Below are 7,310 nucleotides of genomic sequence, written 5' to 3' on the forward strand. Positions count from 1 at the left end.
CCGTATCTGCAGTCATCTCAACCATCTAATTCCAGCAACAGGAAATAGACTAACTATTTTTCGGAATTTTTTCTCTGGTGCTGTTTTGCGGTGTTGGTAAATTCACCACTTAATTTTCAGTTAAAATATGTTGTTGTAACTTGCGTTACTGAGATTGTAACGAGTAATAATATTACCCAAATTTTATTAGTAATGCGTTATATTACTGTGTTACAGCAAAAAGTAATATACTACTGTAATATTATTACTTTTGTAATGCGTTACTCCCAACACTGAAGATAATGCATTATGTCCAAGTAGTAATCACATCACTGAGTCACGACCCACGTCTCTCAGATGGCCAATGTTTAGCTCGCGCTAAGGCTGCACAGTCTGTGTGTGTGTGTGTCCACCGACTGTGTCCAGTGGTGAGTGATTATTATGACAAAGGCTGTGGCACAATACGGTTCTTCCTTGAGCTGTCCCTCTCCTGTCAGGGCTGAGAAACACACAGAGTCAGAGCATTATTGAGCCGGCCTTCCCTGTTATAAACATTGACATCAAGCCTTTGATAACACAGACTACAGTCTCCTGAAACACTGGGACTTTCTTTTTCCCACTGCTGTTCTCATGTCTCTGATTCTTAGCCTGTTATCTTCCAACATGTTTTTTATTTAAACCTTAGTCCACTATGTCACATCTTGTGTCTTGGTCCACCATTTCTTCTCTCTTTCTATATCTTTGTCCATAATGTCTTCTATCTTCACCCGTGTCCACAGGTCCTCTTCTTACATGACTGTCCTCTCCCAAAATTTCTGCCCACCATGTCTTCTAATTTTATCTCTGTACACACTGTACTCTCTCTACATCCTCTTTCTACACCATTATCCACCATGTCCTCTCTCTTTCTGTACATTTGTCCATAATGTCCTCTCGCTTTCAATTGTGTCCTCTCCCTACACATCTATCTACTCTGTCCTCTTTCACAATTTCTGTCCACCATGTCTTCATCCTTTGTCTCTGTCCACACTGTACATCTCTATAACATCTTCCTTTTACATCACTGTCTACCATGTCCCCTCGCTTTCTGTAGCTTTGTCTGTAATGTCCTCTTCCTTCCACATTGTATTCCTACTGTGTGCCTGTGTCCACATGTCTTCTTCAAACAGATCTGCCGACTCTGTCCTCTCCAAACATTTTGGTGTACCATGTCTTCATCCTTTGTCTCTGTCCACACTGCATTCTTTCTGCACCTGAATCACATCCTCCTTCCACATCTCTGTCCACCATGTCCCTTTTTTTACCTCTGTTCACCATGTCCTCTCACCTATTTACAGTGCTGCTTGAAAGTTTGTGAACCTTTTAGAATTTTCTACATAAAAGCATTCTGTATAATATAGAAAAAGTCCTGAATGTAGACAAAGAGAACCCAATCAATCAAATGAGTCAAAAATATTTTCTTTGTCATTTATTTAGTCAGGAAAATTATCCAATATTACAGATCTGTGAGTGACGAACGTATGTGAATCTCTAGGATTAACTGTTAATTTGAAGGCAAAATTAGAGTCCATCTGTTCAGAGGTGTTTTGAATCAATGAGATGACTATCAAGTGTCATTGCCTGCACTGTATTATTTAAAGAAAAGGGATCTATCATTCTGGTCATTTTTGTGGAAGTAAATCATGGCACAAACAAAGGAGATCTCTGACGACCTCAGAAAAAGAGTTGTTGTTGCTCATCAAGCTAGAAAAGGTTACAAAACCATATCTAAAGAGTTTGAACTCCGCAAATCCACAGTCAGATAAATTGTGTACAAATGGAGGAAATTCAAGACCAATACTACCCTCCCCAAGAGTGGTCCACCCACAAAGATCACTCTAAAAGCAAGACATGTAATCGTCTGTGAGGTTGCAAAGGAACCCAGAGTAACTTCTAAGCAACTAAAGGTCTTACTCACATTGATGTTAATGTTCATGAGTCCACCATCAGGAGAACACTGAACAACCATGGTGTCCATGGCAGAGATGCAAGGAGAAAGCCACTGCTCTCCAAAAAGAACATTGCTGCCCATCTGCAGTTTGCTAAAGATCATGTGGACACGCCAGAGGGCTACTGGAGAAATGTTTTTTGGACAGATGAGAAGAAAATACAACATTTTGGTTTAAATGAGAAGCGTTATGTATGTTGAATAGAAAGCACTCCAGCATAAGAACCTTTTCCCATCTGTGAAACATGGTGGTGGTAGTATCATGGTTTGGGCCTGTTTGGAACAATGAATTCTGAATTATATCAGCAAATTCTACAGGAAAATGTCAGGACATCTGTCTCAAGAGAAAGTGGCTCATGCAGCAAGACAACGACCCCAAGCACACAAGTCATTTTTACCAAAGAATGGTTAAAGAAGGACAAAGTTAATGTTTTGGAATGGCCAAGACAAAGTCCGGACCTTAATCTAATTGAAATGTTGTGGAAGGACCTGAAGCAAGCAGTTCTTAGAAAGAAACCTGCCAACAGCACAGAGTTGAAGCATTCTGTACTGAGGAATGGGCTAAAATGCCAACAAGGCATTGTGCAGGACTGATCGGCAGTTACAAGAAACGTTACCTGCAGTTATTGCTGCAAAATGGGGTCACACCAGATACTGAAAGCAAAGATTCACAAACTTTTGCCACTCACAGATATGTAACATGATCATTTTTCTCAATAAATAAATGACAAAGCATAGATTTTTGTCTCATTTGTTTTATTGACTTATCTTTGTCTACTTTCATGATTTGCATGAAACGGCTGATGATGTTTTGGGTTATATTTACACAGAAATATAGAAAATTCTAAAGGGTTCACAAACTTTCAAGCAGCACTGTACAGTGGGGCAAATAAGTATTTGATACACTGCCGATTTTTCAAGTTTTCCCACTTACAAAGAATGGAGAGATCTGTAATTTTCATCGTAGGTACATCTCAACTGTGAGAGACCGAATCAAAAAAAAAATCCAGAAAATAACATTGTATGATTTTTTAATAATTAATTTCCATTTTATTGCATGAAATAAGTATTTGATACAATAGAAAAATAGAACTTAATATTTGGTACAGAAACCTTTGTTTACAATTACAGAGGTCAAACGCTTCCTGTAGTTCTTGACCAGGTTTGCACACACTGCAGCAGGGATTTTGGCCCACTCCTCCATACAGGTGTTCTCCAGATCTTTCAGGTTTTGGGGCTGCTATACACACTTACACATTTAACTATTATTCGCCAAAGCAGGTAAAGTTATCAGCAAAAAATTATAATATCTCAAACTGGGCAAATCTTGATTTATTGGTCCTACTACATTATTTAGCATTAACATATGTTGGATATATAATCTAAACATGATTGTGTATGTCAACATTTCATTAGGCTGGATCTTGATTATAAATGCAAACTGTGTAAACTGCCCAAACCTCTGTGGGCAGGTGTGGACAGCTGGATCCAAGCGTAAATAACACTTGCTTTAACTGTTTTCCAATAGTTTGCTGTACCTAAAAGCATGCAACATTACAAAAAATCCAGTCTTGTTGAGTAATGGTAACCAAACATTGTGATTCAGTTAAGATTAGCGTAGAAAAATTAAGAGCTTGGAATTATGTGTAATGTAAAAAGTGCTTCTGAATTGAATTGAGATGGGAAAATCAATATTTTTTTCAAGCCCTAGTGCAAATATTACCTGAGTCTTGATGAGACCCAGAAGCCTTTGGGCTGGTGGTGGATCTGCTTGGCCATTCCCATGTTGTCTCTAACATAACAAATGTATTGTTATATTATTTATGATGCCCCACTAGTCTAGGTAGTGCTTACTAGCTTTGATTGCTTATGTGTACTACATTAGGGTTATGACATTACACATACATTGTCTTTCTGTATTACTGTTTTATCATGAATAACATTTAAAAACATAATTAGAGTTCTTCTTCAATCAAGACAAATAATTATTCTTCACAGTCCACAGGCAACAGTTGGCCCAAGTAGGGGTCAGTTACTGAATAAAGTTGCAAAAGCAATTTTTCATTTTCACAGCCATGGCAGAAAATTGTTACCATATTTTTCTTACACAGTCGCCCCATGTTTCCTGTGAGTCAAGATGGATTTTTTTGCTAACTCTTGCAAAACAGCATCCCTCATTCCAAGCATTCAGTCAAAACTGGGTCTGTTGTGATAGGGTCATGAAACATAGAGAGAGAAAAAAACAATGCAGCTATTTAATATATGCATTATCAGGATAACAAAATAAAAACACTTTAAAAATTCTAAAAGGGAAAAGAAACTGCTGCCAATATGTTTTGTTGTTGACATCAAAGGTTGTACATCTAATTAAACCGTATATTATTTTCATGTAAATTCATTTGGTATTATAACTAATACAGTTTTTGTCTCAGTGTTTATTCACATTTCCTATTCATGTTAATTATCTTGGATATTGTTGGGTCTAGGCAGTTCATGGTAAAGTTACTAATATTTCTGTCTCTGACTTTAAAGACATGCTCCTTTTGTTCAACAAACAGTGTTCATTTTGGATAGCCACTTTATTTCCAATGTAACTCTGTGTAATGAATCAAAACCATCTGAGATCAACCACTATACAGTTACAGTTCTGAAAAAGCTCCCATGCAAATTTTAGTTCTGAGAAGACACATGAGAGACACAAAATCTGAGAGACACATGCCAAAATTAGTGCAGCAGTCCTCAATAGACTTTGTAATTTTTTTTTTCAGCAAAGAGAAACAGCGCATAAGCATAGAGTAAAAGTTTTATAGTGCAAGAACACCAGCGCTGTACACACAGATTGCCTCTGGACAGTTCTGCCAGTGTTTACAGGGCAGTCATAGTTTAGTGCCAGACTGTTGGAGAATCATGTGGGGTGCCAGCTCAGAAAGAACAAAAATCCACGGCACATGTATACAAAAGGCCACTGAACAGCATAGCTGTTTTAAAGTAAGATTTAACCTTTGTTACAGTACATTCAGTTACTTGGAGAGCAGCAATAACATCAGCACATCAAATCCTAACTAAAGGGCTAGTCGCACCAAGAGGTCAAGTTTAGGCTGGAAATATTTGTACCTACACCATTACGGCAAAAATATTGTTTGCAGCATATATTCAGTCATCGCCTGAACAGGCAGTAGTTTGTCTGTATCTGGTCTTTATCCTGCATTTTTTTCTTTGGGATCTGCACTTCTAAATTGCTGATAGTTAGCATGACTAAACTGCCATTTATGTATCCCAGGCAGCGAGCTGGTGTTTGTCAGAAAAAAGAAAGAAGAATGATGAAAACAGTGTGCGAGTGTGTGAGAAAGGACATGAGACTATCAGATTAATCCAGATCAGCCTGATTTGCCCCTCTCCAGATGAACAGGCTATAAAGTTGATGGAGAATGCTAATGAAGTTTTCCAGTCTTTGGCGCCGAACCAGGAAGAACTGAGTTCTATGATTACACAACAACATACTGAGATACCTTATCAATGTTTCGCATTTTTATCAGGCAACGTACACATGTAAAAATTAGCCTCAGGCTATATGAATGAATCACTGTGGCATATAAGAGTGATACCAGAGCAGCGGCAGAAAGTCAATAAAATTAGATAAATTTGGAAAGGGCAACAAAATTAACTTTAGTTTGGCAAAATTGAGGCTTTTTTACTTTAATGTACATGAACATTCATGTAACATGAACATGAATCATACTGTTCTTTATTAAAATGTAGATATTGATACAGTAATATTACAACATATTTTTGATGATAGTATTATGATAATACCATGTAGTTAATAACAGCAGGTATTCTTTAAAGTACCTTACACTTGTACAATGTGTTATATGATATGTGACCCTGGACCACAAAGCCAGTCTTAAGTCGCTGGGGTATATTTGTAGCAATAGCCAAAAATACATTGTATGGGTCAAAATTATTGATTTTTCTTTTATACCAAAAATCATTAGGATATTAAAGATCATGTTCCAAGAAGATATTTTGTAAATTTACTACTGTAAATATATTAAAACTTAATTTTTGATTAGTAATATGCATTGCTAAGAACTTAATTTGAACAACTTTAAAGGCGATTTTCTCAATATTTTGATTTTTTTTTTTTAAAATCAGATTCCAGATTTTCAAATAGTTGTATTTCGGCCAAATATTGTCCTATCCTAACAAACCATACATCAATGCTTATTTATTCAGCTTTCAGATGATGTATAAATCTCAATTTCGAAAAATTTACCCTTATGACTGGGTTTGTGGTCCACAGTCACATATTTGAAAATGGGTAGCACACAAATAGCAAATAATACTTATCTTAATCTTACATTGCCCAAAAGCATATTTCTCTTTCAGTCGGTCACTCTCGACGTCACGGCGGTGACCGATGAATTGGGATCTCGCTTAGAGAGACCAATCTACTTTGAGTGTAAACTAAACGAGCCAATGCACATTGCCATGCGATTATTGCATCCAGCTGCCGCTGATCACAGCGGGAGTATAAGTAGCCAGCAGGTGCAGCGCATATTCAGCTTTTCGCTGCGGAGCCGAGCGATCACATCGTTCTGCTCCTGACTACTCTACTGAGAGAAGAAGACTGAACGAGTTCAGCGCGCTCTTTGAGAGCTCTTCGTGTTGGCGGTACGGCACTTCAGTCGTGGTGGTTTCCCGTGTCGAGTGGGTGCACACATTAGGCTGCACTGCCCCCTGTTTGTATTGCAGGCGGCCATCTCCCCTGTGCGCTTCAGCACGCTAAAATAGCTTTTTCCCTAAAAGAGCAAACTCGACGTTACGTCTTTGTAAAGATGATGTGGGTCTTGCTATAGACAATGTATCACCCGGGCGTTTCTGGATGCGGTCGTTACCTGGCTCTGGGTGATGGTCACGATTGCTGCCTCACGTGCCTGGGCATTTAGCACACTGAGGTGGCGTTTGTGGATGAGTCATGTTCTCATTGCAGGAAGATGATCATCTCGGAGTCAGGCTCCGTTTCCTCAAAGGGGCGGAGCTCCGTTGCCTCTGCCTCGATCTAGTTCTCGTCATGGCGGCAGTCAGGCGGGGGCTACTTCAGGCAGTAGCACGGGCGGTCTGAGGGTAACAGTGATGGCAAACCCTCCAAGCAACCAACCCTCGGGGACCATCGCTCCTCTTGCACTCCACAACCAGTTGAGCTGCCAATGGAACATGCTGGGCCCTCTACAAAGAGCATACCAGCAGTATCCGTTGGCGCGCCTCCCGATGACCGGATGTCAATCGTTGCATCGGAGGGTGAGCCGGAGCTTTCTGGAGAGGAAGATTCGGCTGCGCTGCT

This window comes from Sinocyclocheilus grahami, unplaced genomic scaffold (genome assembly GCF_001515645.1).
Source record: "Sinocyclocheilus grahami isolate Dianchi unplaced genomic scaffold, SAMN03320097.WGS_v1.1 scaffold5.1, whole genome shotgun sequence".
Taxonomy (NCBI): domain Eukaryota; kingdom Metazoa; phylum Chordata; class Actinopteri; order Cypriniformes; family Cyprinidae; genus Sinocyclocheilus; species Sinocyclocheilus grahami.